The following is a 15159-nucleotide window of genomic DNA, read 5'->3' as shown; positions in this document are numbered from 1 at the left end:
TTTATTTTTTTTAGCATTTAGGATTTCCTAAGTATGATACAAAAAAAAATACATAAAATTAAAAAAAAAAAAAACTGAAAAATTCAGTTCATTGAAATTAAGGACTTTTCTCACCAAAAGTCTATGAAGAGGTAAAAAGACAAGTCACAAACTGGGGAGAGGATATTTGCAACCTGTAAATTAACAAATTAAAGATATTATTCTGGATATAAGTATCCAGAAAATAAAAAGAACTCTTAAAAATCAATCAGAAAATGGACCAAAGATCTCAATATAAAAGAAAGTACCATAAAACTCCTAGAAGATAATGTAGGAAAACATCTTCAAGACCTTGTATTAGGCGGCCACTTCCTAGACTTTACACCCAAAGCACAAGCAACAAAAGAGAAAATAGATAAATGGGAACTCCTCAAGCTTAGAAGTTTCTGCACCTCAAAGGAATTTCTCAAAAAGGTAAAGAGGCACCCAACTCAATGGGAAAAAATTTTTGGAAACCATGTATCTGACAAAAGACTGATATCTTGCATATATAAAGAAATCCTACAACTCAATGACAATAGTACAGTCGGCCCAATTATAAAATGGGCAAAAGATATGAAAAGACAGTTCTCTGAAGAGGAAATACAAATGGCCAAGAAACACATGAAAAAATGTTCAGCTTCACTAGCTATTAGAGAGATGCAAATTAAGACCACAATGAGATACCATCTAACACCGGTTAGAATGGCTGCCATTAAACAAACAGGAAACTACAAATGCTGGAGGGAATGTGGAGAAATTGGAACTCTTATTCATTGTTGGTGGGACTGTATAATGGTTCAGCCACTCTGGAAGTCAGTCTGGCAGTTCCTTAGAAAACTAGATATAGAGTTACCATTCGATCCAGCGATTGCACTTCTCGGTATATACCCGGAAGATCGGAAAGCAGTGACACGAACAGATATCTGCACGCCAGTGTTCATAGCAGCATTATTCACAATTGCCAAGAGATGGAAACAACCCAAATGTCCTTCAACAGATGAGTGGATAAATAAAATGTGGTATATACACACGATGGAATACTACGCGACAGTAAGAAGGAACGATCTCGTGAAACATATGACAACATGGATGAACCTTGAAGACAATGCTGAGCGAAATAAGCCAGGCACAAAAAGAGAAATATTATATGCTACCACTAATGTGAACTTTGAAAAATGTAAAACAAATGGTTTATAATGTAGAATGTAGGGGAACTAGCAATAGAGAGCAATTAAGGAAAGGGGAACAATAATCCAAGAAGAACAGATAAGCTATTTAACGTTCTGGGGATGCCCAGGAATGACTATGGTCTGTTAATTTCTGATGGATATAGTAGGAACAAGTTCACAGAAATGTTGCTATATTATGGAACTTTCTTGGGGTAAAGTAGGAACATGTTGGAAGTTAAGCAGTTATCTTAGGTTAGTTGTCTTTTTCTTACTCCCTTGTTATGGTCTCTTTGAAATGTTCTTTTATTGTATGTTTGTTTTCTTTTAACTTTTTTTTCATACCGTTGATTTAAAAAAGAAGGGAAAGTTAAAAAAAAAAAAAAAAAGAAAAACAAGGAAAAAAAAAAGATGTAGTGCCCCCTTGAGGAGCCTGTGGAGAATGCAGGGGTATTCGCCTACCCCACCTCCATGGTTGCTAACATGACCACAGACATAGGGGACTGGTGGTTTGATGGGTTGAGCCCTCTACCACAGGTTTTACCCTTGGGAAGACGGTTGCTGCAAAGGAGAGGCTAGGCCTCCCTATGGTTGTGCCTAAGAGCCTCCTCCCGAATGCCTCTTTGTTGCTCAGATGTGGCCCTGTCTCTCTAGCTAAGCCAACTTGAAAGGTGAAATCACTGCCCTCCCCCCTATGTGGGATCAGACACCCAGGGGAGTGAATCTCCCTGGCAACGTGGAATATGACTCCCGGGGAGGAATGTAGACCTGGCATCGTGGGACGGAGAACATCTTCTTGACCAAAAGGGGGATGTGAAAGGAAATGAAATAAGCTTCGGTGGCAGAGAGATTCCAAAAGGAGCCGAGAGGTCACTCTGGTGGGCACTCTTATGCACACTTCAGACAACCCTTTTTAGGTTCTAAAGAATTGGGGTAGCTGGTGGTGGATACCTGAAACTATCAAACTACAACCCAGAACCCATGAATCTCGAAGACAGTTGTATAAAAATGTAGCTTATGAGGGGTGACAATGGGATTGGGAAAGCCATAAGGACCAAACACCACTTTGTCTAGTTTATGGATGGATGTGTAGAAAAGTAGGGGAAGGAAACAAACAGACAAAGGTACCCAGTGTTCTTTTTACTTCAATTGCTCTTTTTCACTCTAATTATTATTCTTGTTATTTTTGTGTGTGTGCTAATGAAGGTGTCAGGGATTGATTTAGGTGATGAATGTACAACTATGTAATGGTACTGTAAACAATCGAAAGTACAATTTGTTTTGTATGACTGCGTGGTATGTGAATATATGTCAATAAAATGATGATTTAAAAAAAAAAAAAAAAAAAAAAAAAAAAAAAGATGTAGTGCCCCCTTGAGGAGCCTGTGGAGAATGCAGGGGTATTCGCCTACCCCACCTCCATGGTTGCTAACATGACCACAGACATAGGGGACTGGTGGTTTGATGGGTTGAGCCCTCTACCACAGGTTTTACCCTTGGGAAGACGGTTGCTGCAAAGGAGAGGCTAGGCCTCCCTATGGTTGTGCCTAAGAGCCTCCTCCCGAATGCCTCTTTGTTGCTCAGATGTGGCCCTGTCTCTCTAGCTAAGCCAACTTGAAAGGTGAAATCACTGCCCTCCCCCCTATGTGGGATCAGACACCCAGGGGAGTGAATCTCCCTGGCAACGTGGAATATGACTCCCGGGGAGGAATGTAGACCTGGCATCGTGGGACGGAGAACATCTTCTTGACCAAAAGGGGGATGTGAAAGGAAATGAAATAAGCTTCGGTGGCAGAGAGATTCCAAAAGGAGCCGAGAGGTCACTCTGGTGGGCACTCTTATGCACACTTTAGACAACCCTTTTTAGGTTCTAAAGAATTGGGGTAGCTGGTGGTGGATACCTGAAACTATATCAAACTACAACCCAGAACCCATGAATCTCGAAGACAGTTGTATAAAAATGTAGCTTATGAGGGGTGACAATGGGATTGGGAAAGCCATAAGGACCACACTCCACTTTGTCTAGTTTATGGATGGATGAGTAGAAAAATAGGGGAAGGAAACAAACAGACAAAGGTACCCAGTGTTCTTTTTACTTCAATTGCTCTTTTTCACTCTAATTATTATTCTTGTTATTTTTGTGTGTGTGCTAATGAAGGTGTCAGGGATTGATTTGGGTGATGAATGTACCACTATGTAATGGTACTGTAAACAATCGAAAGTACGATTTGTTTTGTATGACTGTGTGGTATGTGAATATATCTCAATAAAATGAAGATTAAAAAAATATATATATAATACAAATGACAATCATGGCATAGAGAGAAGGGTAAGAGGATCTACAAGGTGGTAATATTTCTGCATACCAATTGAAGTGGTAAGATATTGATTCTAAATAGATTTGAAAGTTTAGTTAGTTTTTAATCCATACAACAACCACTAAAAATGTTCTGTGAAGAGATATATTCAAAATCACAACAGAAAAATTAAAATGGAGGGCTAAAAAGTTTTCAATTAAACCAAAAGAATGCAAGAAAGCGGAAACAAGGGTATGCAAAAGAGAAGACACAAACAGAAAGCAAGTAATAAAATGGTAGAAATAAATCCAAATATTTCAATAATTACATTAAAGGTAAATGGTCCATCTCTCTCTAGCTAAGCCAACTTGGCAGGTGAAATCACTTCCCTCCCCCCTAAGTGAGATCTGACACCCAGGGGAGTGAATCTCCCTGGCAACACTGGAATATGACTCCTGGGGAGGAATCTAGACCCGGCATCATGGGATGGAGAACATCTTCTTGACCAAAAGGGGATGTGAAAGGAAATGAAATAAGCTTCAGTGGCAGAGAGATTCCAAAAGGAGCTTAGAGGTCACTCCTGTGGGCACTCTTACACACAATATAGACAACCTTTTTAGGTTCTAATGAATGGAATAGCTAGCAGTAAATACCTGAAACTATCAAACTACAACCCAGAACCCTTGAATCTTGAAGACAATTGTAAAAAAATGTAGCTTATGAGGGGTGGCAATGGGATTGGGAAAGTCATGTGGACCACACTCCCCTTTGTCCAGTGTATGGATGGATGAGTAGAAAAATGGGGGCAAAAAAAAACAGGCACCCAGTGTTCTTTTTTATTTTAATTGTTCTTTTTCACTTTAATGTTTATTCTTATTATTTTTGTGTGTGTGGTAATGAAAATGTTCAAAAATTAATTTTGGTAATGAACACACAACTATATAATGGTACTGTGAAAAACTAATTGTATGCTTTGTATTATTGCATGGTATGTGAATATATCTCAATAAAAATGAATAAAAAAAAAAAAAAAAAGAATTGGGGTAGCTGGTGGTGGATACCTGAAACTATCAAACTACAACCCAGAACCCATGAATCTCGAAGACAGTTGTATAAAAATGTAGCTTATGAGGGGTGACAATGGGATTGGGAAAGCCATAAGGACCACACTCCACTTTGTCTAGTTTATGGATGGATGAGTAGAAAAATAGGGGAAGGAAACAAACAGACAAAGGTACCCAGTGTTCTTTTTTACTTCAATTGCTCTTTTTCACTCTAATTATTATTCTTGTTATTTTTGTGTGTGTGCTAATGAAGGTGTCAGGGATTGATTTGGGTGATGAATGTACCACTATGTAATGGTACTGTAAACAATCGAAAGTGCGATTTGTTTTGTATGACTGCGTGGTATGTGAATATATCTCAATAAAATGAAGATTAAAAAAAAATAATAAAAAAATAAACCCATAAAAAAAAAAAATCAATCAGAAAAAAGAGAAACCGAAAACAAAACTAGGCAAAGAACTTGAATACTCACTTCTCAGAAGACACACAAATGGCCAATGAACATATAAGAAAATGCTCAAATTCAGGAAATGCTAATAAAAATACAGTAGATACCATTACAAACCCACTAGACTGAAAAAAAAAAAAATTAAAAGTCTGACAATATCAAATGTTGAGGAGGAGGTGAAGCAACTAAAAAACACACTCCAAGCCCTTGACTCAGAAACCACAAGATTCACAATTACCATGAGCCAATTCAGTGACTCAAACATGGGAAGTGTTTACTAAGCAGTAAACAACTGATAATCACCAATCCAGTATTCTGAACACATGCAGATTACTGCCAGATACAAATTCTGGCCCTCAATGAACTGGGTCCAAACTGACTCAGCTATTAAAAAAAAGAAAAAAAAGAAAAAAGAAAACTTTTAATCCCTTGTCCAGTTTATCCAGTTTATTTTGTGACGTACAAAATATTCGGGTGTTCATTTCCTCATAGATTGCTGATGTCATAAGCAACGAAATTTTAATAAAGTAAAATTTTAATAAACTATTTTATACTACTACTTTGATGAGAGCAAGTAGTTTAAAAGAGCATTAGTTTAAAACTAGGGTTTATCCCTTACTTTGTAGGAATTGGAATGGCCCTGTAACCACTTAAGAGGGGCAAAATGGTGTCACAGAGGCAGCATGGGCTTTGGGGATGAACAGATCTGAGTTCAAATCCAAACTCTACCTTAATAGCTGTAACCTCGATTTCTCTAATCCTCAATTTCCTCAATACACAAAAAGCCGGTATACCACAACCTACCTACCTAATCAAATCATGAGGATTAAGTGAGATTATGTAAAGTGCTTAACAGTGCCTGGCTCATTATGTCCAGTGTCAGAGCCTTTCCTTTGTAAATCTTGCTACCCTCACCTAAAATAAATTTCTAAAGCCTGCTATTATAACCTTCAATTCATAGGAAAATATTTATTACTCTTACATTCAAATTATTTTCCCATATTACAGTAAACAGAACCCTATAGAAAATAGATACCCTGTGTCTGTAAGTGCCCTCAATAAGGACATAATTGAAACTGTGGAATTGTAACCCATAATATTCTTCTAATTTGCTCTCTAACTACTTGTTAAATTGCACTTGGAAAGTTATCACTTCTATGTATATATGCTATATTCTACAATAAAAAATATGATTTTTTAAAAAAGGGAAAAATAAAAAAAGAATAAATGCCCTATTTTTCCCATCACCAAATCTAACAACATCCAAAAGGGAAACATCCATCATATGTATCTAAATTCTCAAAACTAATAATTAGAACTAAGGAAAAAGAAGCACTAGCAAGTAGTATTAGGACAGAATACATTCAATAATGAAACCAATTACCAAATATGGCTTTGCAACACCTCATAGGCTCTGAGTTTTCAAACTCAAATTATTTCAGTTTAACTTAAAATGTATGTTTAAGCCCAGCCATACTTTTAAGAGGTTAGTCTGGAAAAACTACTAAAGGTCAGAGATCACTAGTACAGCAGATCAAATGAACGCACGATAACTCGATGTTCCACAATAAAGACTGGGGGTTGTTTTAGAGACTCAGGTAGACTCTACAGGTAAGTCTTCACCCAAGAAACAAAGCAAAAAAGCAAGACATACACCTGGAGAAAACTAGACAATGCCAAAGATATCCCCCAAACTCACTTAGCCATGGTCTGGAGTCCTTTCTTTCTCCTTAAATCTCATCGTCTCAGGAAGAAATACGTTTCTCGAGCCCCAGCTCACCCTCAACTCCCCATCACACTCACGTTCATTACAAAAATCCCGGTTCCCCTCCCCTACATCCTTCACCCAGTTCCTACAGGGGTCTCACTCCAGACACACTGTCTACTGCATCTGTTTTACGTAGGGTATTCGTCCCCTTAAGCTGAACTCGTTTTTCCGCATCCCATCTGCCCTCGGCTCCTTCAATTCCAATCCTCTCAACTCAGACCCTTTCTCCCAGAATTCAACCTAAATCACCTCTCTCCGGCCCTTTCTCCCTCCTCTCCCCATGCTCAGCTCTGGCTGTTTTTATCCCGCTCGGCCTCCGGCCCTTTCTCCAGGTTCCCTCCCCCATGTGTTTCCCAATACCGGCCCCTCCAACCCCGCCCCTCTTTACGTCCCACAGAAAGAGGCCCCCTCACCTGAACCGCCGCTGCTGCCGCCGTCCCAGAAGCCGAAAGGTGCTGGCGCCTGCCGGCCGCCCAGGCTTGGTCCCCGCTGAACTCCTGATGACCCCTAGGGATAGCGAACGCCACCACCTCCAACTCTGTCCGCCTCAGGACAGGCCGTCACCGTAACCACTGCCAGTACCGCAGCCGCCATGTTGAAGTCCTACTTCCCTCCTCCTTCCCCACCGCCCCGCCCCTTTGGGCGTCTGACGTCATGGCGCCGCGCCCGGACCAATGGGAGGAGCCGACAGTGACGTAATTGGCCTTTCCTCTTGCTCTGAACTGCTTCTGCAGCCTGGGGCTGTGGAATTGGGCTAGGTGAACCCTTCTGATCAAAGTTCAGAGGGAAGGGGTCACTAACAGGGTGAGGCGTAGGGGTTGGAGAGGCGGCCAAGGCTGAGAACCCGAGAGCCTTGGATCGCGAAGGAACGCACAATGACTTAGCAACGAATCCAACGTGGGAGTCAGGAAGTGGAAGCTCACCACCCGTGTTCTAGGAACAGTGAGTAGCTCAATGTGACTGGAATGGAATGAGCAAAGATGAGTATAGTAGATGATTATCAGAGAGGTAAGAGGGCTAAATCGCTTAGGGCCTTGTAGATCATTTTAAGGACTTTGGCTTTAATTCTGAGCGAACTGGAAAGCCACTAGAGAATTTTGAGGAGAGGAGGGATATGATCTAACTTTTTAACAGGACCCTGTAGCTAGGCTGCAGTGAGAATGGGCAAGCAGGGTGGGAGCAGAAAGACTACTTAAAAGGTTATTGCAGTAATCCAGGCAAGAGATGATAATGCCTTAGACCAGAGTGGTTTCAGTAAAAATAATCAGAAATAGTCAGGTTCTGCCCACATTTTTGAAGGTAGAGCTGTAAAAATTTGCTTGCACATTGGATGCAGGCTGTGAGGAATTAGAGGAATCAAGGATGACTTTAAGATTTTTGACTTGAGTCAAAAATTTCTGAACATGGTGCCCTTTGGAACACTGACATATAGGACATAGAAGAGGATGCAGAGAAAGATGGAAAAGTAGTGGCCAGAGAAGTAGGAAGGAAATCAGAAGACTATAGTACTACAGAGGATAGGGAAGGAAAAATCCTGGAAGGGATGGGCCTATCTCCCTTCAGAGTAAGACTCCCTGAAACCAGGGACAAGCCTTTCCCATCAGACAGAGACTTCCTGAGATTTCCCATCAGTCTAGGTCTCCTGGTGCAAGTATTTTTTCTTCCTGGCCTTCTTGCTTTAAGTGGGGACAAGATTGCTGAGTGCCCCCTCCTGGGCCAGCTGCCATAATCCCAACCTCCAAGGAGGTCACCCATCCCTGAGAAACAGAGAGGAAGTGGGGACTTTTCTCTGGAAAAACAAGCATTTCTTCATCTTCCTAGGAGTGACTCATGTTTGTCAGTATCCCAGTGGTGACTCACCTGGGGCCAGAAGAGACTGAACAGGATGCTAGTCCTGTGCTGTCCCTGCCCTGTGTCTTCCCTTCCCAGTGCACCTGGACAGCAGCCAGCACATCTGCTGGCCTGTAGCAGCACTTCAACCTAAAGGACACCTGGTTGTACCTCTCTCTCTGTCCCTCTTTTTTCTCCCTCCCTTCATACTCTAGGCATTTGGGGTATCTGAGAACAGAAACAAGAAAGACAGATAACCACCTCTACAATCTTTCATTCATTTAGTCACTGACTAAATCCTGCCATGTGCCAGGCACCATGAGTCTACAAAAATGCTCTCAAAAAGGTCCAGTGAGGGAATTAGACAAATATACAGATAATGATGGCACCTGGCAGAAAACCACCCAAGTTCCCTAGGAAGCACATTGCATGCCTGAGGAGCAGAGAGGAGAGAGGGTTCGGGTGGACTTAAGTAATCAAGAAAGGCTTCATGATGAACTGAAATACTCAAGTTAGGCCTTAAAGGACTGGTAGGATGAAAGGTGCACACAGCAATGAGAACTGTTTGAACAAAGGCATGGCTGCAGAAAAGTTCCAGACAAAATCAGAATTAGTAAACAGAGCAAAGGGTGTATGTGGGAGAGCAGAAGAAGATAAAACTGGAGAGACAGGAGGGAAGAGGCTTGACTTGTGTTCACCAATTCTGAGGTTGTGAAGTCACTGGCACCCTTGACAAAGGATCTTTTCTCCTGTGAAAACCAACAGAAAAGTTAAGATGAATCCATAGAGCCTTGAAGGCCAGGTTAAAACCCTTTCTACAGAAACTCACAGCTGCAATTAAGGATTCAGATCTCTTAGTGACCTCTGAAGTTCCTGCCAATTCTAAGACCATAGGTGATAAATATGACACAAAGATGCAATTTTCCTGATGACCATGAATGAATAAAGATGATTTCAGTTTACAAAAGGATGAAGATATAACATGCAGAATACTCAAAAATATTGGAAGGGAATATAGAGTAAGATGGAAAGAACTTTTCTAATCATGACTCCGAATTCAGAAGCCTTAAAGGAAATGGTCAATAGATTTGATGATGTCAAAAGTTCTCATACACAAAGTGAAAAGATAAATTGGGAGGAAGTATTTTTAACCACAGACAAAGGCTTAATATTCCCAATATACAAACAGCCTCTACAAATCAGTAAGAAAAATATACTGGCTCATTTAAAAAATTGGTATAGCTTGTTGTGCCAGTTTGAATGTATTATGTCCCCCCAAACACCATTATCTTTGATGTAATTTTGTGTGGGCAGACCTATCAGTGTTAATTAGATTGTAATTCTTTGAGTATTTCCGTGGAGATGTGCCCCACCCAACTGTGGGTGATGACTCTGATTGGATAATTTCCATGGAGGTGCTGGCCCACCCATTCAGGGTGGGTCTGAATTAAATTACTGGAGCAGTATATAAGATCAGACAGAAGGAACAAGTTGCTACAGCCAAGAGGGACACTTTGAAGAAAGCACAGGAGCTGCAGATGAGAGACAGTTTGAAGATAGATAGCCGTTGAAAGCAGACTCGTGCTCCGGAGAAGCTGAGAGAGGACAAATATCCCAAGTGCAACTAAGAGTGACATTTTTGAGAAACTGCAGCCTAGAGAGGAACATCCTGGGAGAAAGCTAGAACTTGGAGCAGATGCCAGCCACATGCCTTCCGAGCTGACAGAGGTTTTCCGAACACCATTAGCCATCCTCCAGTGAAGGTACCCAATTGCTGATATGTTACCTCGGACACTTTATAGCCTTAAGACTGTAACTGTGTAACCAAATAAACCCCCTTTTATAAAAGCCAATCCATCTCTGGTGTTTTGCATTCCGGCAGCATTAACAAACTAGAACACTTGTCAAGAGGCAATTCACCAAAGAACAAACACAAATAGCCAGTGAACATATAGATAAGATAGATGGCTTACATCACTGCTAATTTTTTTAAATGAAATGAGACCCCATTTTTCATCCAACATTGGCAAGAGCGAAAAGGATTAATTATATCCAAGGCTGGCATGAATGGAGAAATAAGCATTCTTATATATTGTTGAACCTTTTGTAAAGTAATTTGGCTGTAATTATCACAACATATTGTGAAATTTTTAGAAAGCAAGATGCAGAATGTAAATTGTATCCTTTTTGTAAAAAGAAAACAATAAACAGATGATAGATATGGATATTATATGGAGACATATGTTTAAATAAGCATAGGTAAAAGACTAAAAGGATACAGCACCAAACTATCAACTGTGGGGGGAGCAAAATATGGCTGGAGGGGGTTAGGCAACAAGATCTGGGACCAGAGAGGGAAGGGGAATTAGAACCACAAAGGAGAAGCAGCCACTGCTGGAAACTGTTTCCATAGCAGAGAGGAACTACGCTGGCTTCTCCCCTCCTCCCACCCTCCAGTCTCCTGCCATTACCTCCCACTAGCTGAATCTAGCTAGAATCCAGTTGGCAAGGGAATTGAGAAATGTAGTTTTCAGAAGAAGAACAGAGAATGAGTGTGAGAGCAAAGATGTAATGACTGACCCCAAAAAGTTCTTAAGTAGTTCGCAGAATTAATAAGAAAGATGGAGGGAGAACCAGATATGAAAAACAGGCGAAAACCTAGGAAAAAACACAATAGGATACATGGCACAAGTCATCCTGTAAGAATAATCTGAGGAAAAGATAATTAATTAATTTTATTAAAAATTTTTAAATGATGTAGGTAGACTGTCCTGACACTGGGCCTGAAGAGCCATGTCCGTCGTAATTCATTCAGCTAATATACTGAGGTCTGCTGTACACCAGGCCCAGTGCTGCAGTGGGAACTAAGATAAACAAGACCACATGCCAGCCATCAAGAAGTTCAGTGGAGAAGACAGTTACAATAGAATTAAGTAATCTAAGAGAAAGTTGAGAACAAGACCAGCCGTCAGGCTAAACTGTGCCTTTGTGCAAGATAGAAAAGGGCACCGTCTCTGAGTTGATACATTCCCAAGAGCATACAGCTTGGCAAGCTGAGTGTGGCTGGACTTCACAAAGCACAGAGTTCACATCCATACATGGCTGCCCTGCCGGAGGAGACAGAGGCTGGCACCTATGGTAGGCAGAGCAGAGGCAGCAGATCAGTACATGCACTTGTGCGTCAAGAAGTCCTGGAAGCCCAGCCTGCTAACCCAGAACATCATGAGAAACAAGTTGACCAGGAAAGCCCTGGGAATTTGGAAAGGCTCCTTTGGAACGGAAAAATCAACAGGTGGTATTTTGATGGCTTTGCTTTGGTTCTGCCATCACGGTGAATTTCAGATGTTTTCTTCTGACTTGCAAGAAAGCATGTAAGATCAAAAAGACTCCTTTGCACAAAGATAATGAAATCTCAGTACACACAGTTAAGTACACGCATGAGTGATTGAATCCTGTGCCAAGCAGGAAAGCTTAGATCTGCTGCTGTGTGAATCCAAGGTTTGGTATTGCCACTCCAGTCTTTTCTTTAAGTCAAGTAACAGCAATCAGTGTCCAATAATACAGGATTGGCTGGATAATCCACAAGAGAATGTTATGCAGTCATTGAAAAGGATGTTATAAAAGGCAAAACTATGGAAGACAGTAAAAAGATCAGTGGTTGCCAGTTCAGGAGGGTGGAGTACGGAGGAAGGATGAATAGGTCAAGTAAAAAGCTTTTTGAGGGCAGTGAAATTATTCTGTATGATACTGTAATGTGTATACATGACATTATACATTTGTCAAAACCCATAGAATTAAATAGCACAAAGAGTGAAATTTAAATTATGGATTTTAACTAATAATAATGTATTGATATTGGCTCATTAATTATAACAAATGTACCATAGTAATGCAAGATGTTAATAATAGGGAAAATTGGGGGGACGTGGGGATTCTCTGTACTACCTGCTCAGTTTTTTTCTGTAAATCAAAAACTGTTCTAAAAAATAAAGTCTAAAAAAAGGGTTGTTATAGAAGTATGTAAATACGGAAAGATGCTTATAAAACCACTAAGCTGGGGAAAAAAAAAACTACTAACAATATACATATTCTCATTTTTATAAAATTGTCTACACGTGTTTATATAATTGTGTATGTGTGTTTGTGTGTATAATTTTGAATTTGAAGTTCTGAAAGGACATACACCAAAATATTAACAGTGGTTAACTCTTGGTAGAATGATTGTGGGTGATTTCTAATTTCTTTGTCTTGCTTGTGTTTTCTTAAAAACATTTTTTTAATGACACAAAACACATGAATACTTTCTTATTATAAATGCTTCAAACAGTAGGAAGTATCTTCTGGTGACACTGTGGCCTGCTGCCCAGATCTCCACCCTTCAGCACTGAAGCGTTCATTTCCCCAGCTAATGGGAGTCTTGATGGCTGACAGCTTGCAGCTAAGCACCCCAGACAGCCTTGCCCGAGAAGAGCTGCCTCATTTAAAGTCATGCCCTCTTTCTCAAGGCAGCCCACATCCAAAAAACTGATTGATGCTGGAGTATAAAGACCCAGTTACCCTGGCCCCAATAGGGAAATTTTGCAAGGCCATCCTAGCTCTAACACTTGGCATGGAATCAGCTGAGAATTTTTTGTGAATACATTGCAGACTAACTTCTCCCTCTGCCCAGTTCTGTGGCCTTCACTCCCTTCCACAGGTGTTGCTTCTAAGAGCACTTCCCAATAAACTTGCTGGATTCAAATCTCTTGCTGTTTCCTGGGAAACCTGGTTTACAATAATTGGTGCCAGGAGTGCTCAAAGAAAGCAAACTGAATGGGATTTGGGAGTTGATCACTTACCCGCCTGTTGGCAATGATGATATCATCACTAATGGAGCACTGATAGCCCCCAGCACATAATGCGATTCTTACGGTGAGTTGGAAGGGTTTGTCTGTGGAAAGGAATGCATGGGGGTGGGCAGCACAGTGTATCAGGCATTTGAGAAGTAATAGGATAGTTGTTGTTGGGGATAACAAATACTTTGAAGAAAGAAAATAAAGGCTAAGGGTGAAAGACAAAGGACTTTCTTGGCAGATAATGAAAAGACTATCATCTTCTGCAGCCAGAGGGCAGAAAATCCTGGGGAGCAGGCCCTGGACTTAATTATAAGATATGCAGAGTTCTGGAGAAGGTTGAACTCTCTGCCCTAGCAGGTCTGCTACACCAAAGTTAGAACTCTGACTGAGAAAGAATGGAAATAGAAGACATGGAATGCATTATCTGAGTCACTGTGCTTGAAAATCATGTACTCCCAGGTTCTCCTGTGTTGGAAAGAACGCTGTAATAAATGCTCACACAATTGTGGAGAAGAAAAGAATTCATTTACGATCTTGCAAGGCGGGCGCACCACCAAAGATACGTGGCAGGCATACCAAACAGAAGAACACAGCAATAGTTATACCCTACCCCTAATACACAGGTCTCTCCCGTTTCCCCATTGGCTGGGTACTCCAGAGGTTACAACCTATCCGAGAGAGCTAACTAGCCCACCTGTGAGATTTTGAATTGTACAGCCTATCAGAGTTAACCAGTTTAAATTTCCCACCAAGAGTTCCTGCCTTTGATTATACCCCACATTCCTTTACATTCCAGTAACTCTGGTTATTTTTCCCATATAAGGAGCTGGCGCTGATTCTAGGCTTATGTCATGGCTCTCTCTCTCTCTCTTTCCCCTTACCACGGAGCCAGTTTAAGCCAGTTCTGCCGCAGCAGCCCTTTCCTCTCCAAACACTGGGGTGAACAACATATCCACATATTGGAAAGACCACCTTTTTGGCCCCACCTTCTCAAACATTGGGGTGCCACCTGGACTCTGTCTCTCTGGGGCACACTTACCCTTTCCATGCATGTGGGCCACTCCACTCTCCCAGCCTGAGACCTCTTGACTCCAGACCTCAACCTCTATGGCTCTGTCTTTGAAGAAATTTTCCTTCAATTTGTTGCTTGTCTGTTTCCTCCAGTCCCAAATGGCAGTGGCTCTATCTGTAGAGAGGTTGCAAAAATTCTGTTGGCTTCGCATGAAGCACACAGGAGTCAAAGCCATCAGACAATAGGACTTTCACAGATCCTTTCTGCTTAACTCCTTCTCTAATCTTGGCTTGTACTAAAATGGTGGCTGGGTTCCATGTTTGGTTACATCCTCATGTTGGGCTGTACCTTCTGGGATTTCACCCCTTGGAAGCCCAGAGTTTTTCAGGCCATCAATTTTTGGTTTCTTTGAAACCAAGAGTTCATTTCTCAGCTTATCTCTGTCCTCTTGCATGTTACTATGAGCTGCAAGTAAAAGCCAGGCTACTTCTATATTTTGCTTGGAAATCTTATCAGCTAAATATTCCATGTGGCTGCTTTCAAATTCTGCCTTTCATCCAACACCAGGACTCAATTTTGCCAAATTCTCAGCCACTTTAAAACAAGGGTCACCTTCCTTCCAGTTTGCAACAACACATTCATCATTTCTGCTCAAGGCATCATCAGAAATATATTTAGAGTCCATATTTCCACAAACAGTCTCTTCAAAGCAGTTTA

General features: G+C 41.0%; 1 protein-coding gene and 1 long non-coding RNA gene across 2 annotated transcripts in view; one reads left to right on the top strand and one right to left on the bottom strand.

Annotated features, from left to right (window-relative positions):
* The window catches only part of UBAP1 (ubiquitin associated protein 1), a 94754-nt gene extending 87368 nt beyond the window's left edge, over window positions 1–7386 (bottom strand). Inside the window, exon 1 of the mRNA XM_037851304.1 lies at window positions 7179–7386. The gene's annotated coding sequence lies outside the window, so the exon portion shown is untranslated. The remainder of the gene's footprint in view (window positions 1–7178) is intronic.
* A 114-nt stretch (window positions 7387–7500) lies between these two features.
* LOC119505608 overlaps window positions 7501–15159 on the top strand; it is a 54212-nt gene continuing 46553 nt past the window's right edge. The window contains exon 1 of the long non-coding RNA XR_005210777.1: window positions 7501–7707. This is a non-coding gene — a long non-coding RNA (uncharacterized LOC119505608). The remainder of the gene's footprint in view (window positions 7708–15159) is intronic.

Source organism: Choloepus didactylus, chromosome 10 (genome assembly GCF_015220235.1).
Source record: "Choloepus didactylus isolate mChoDid1 chromosome 10, mChoDid1.pri, whole genome shotgun sequence".
Classification (NCBI taxonomy): domain Eukaryota; kingdom Metazoa; phylum Chordata; class Mammalia; order Pilosa; family Megalonychidae; genus Choloepus; species Choloepus didactylus.
This window is presented reverse-complemented; position numbering and strand designations above follow the sequence as displayed.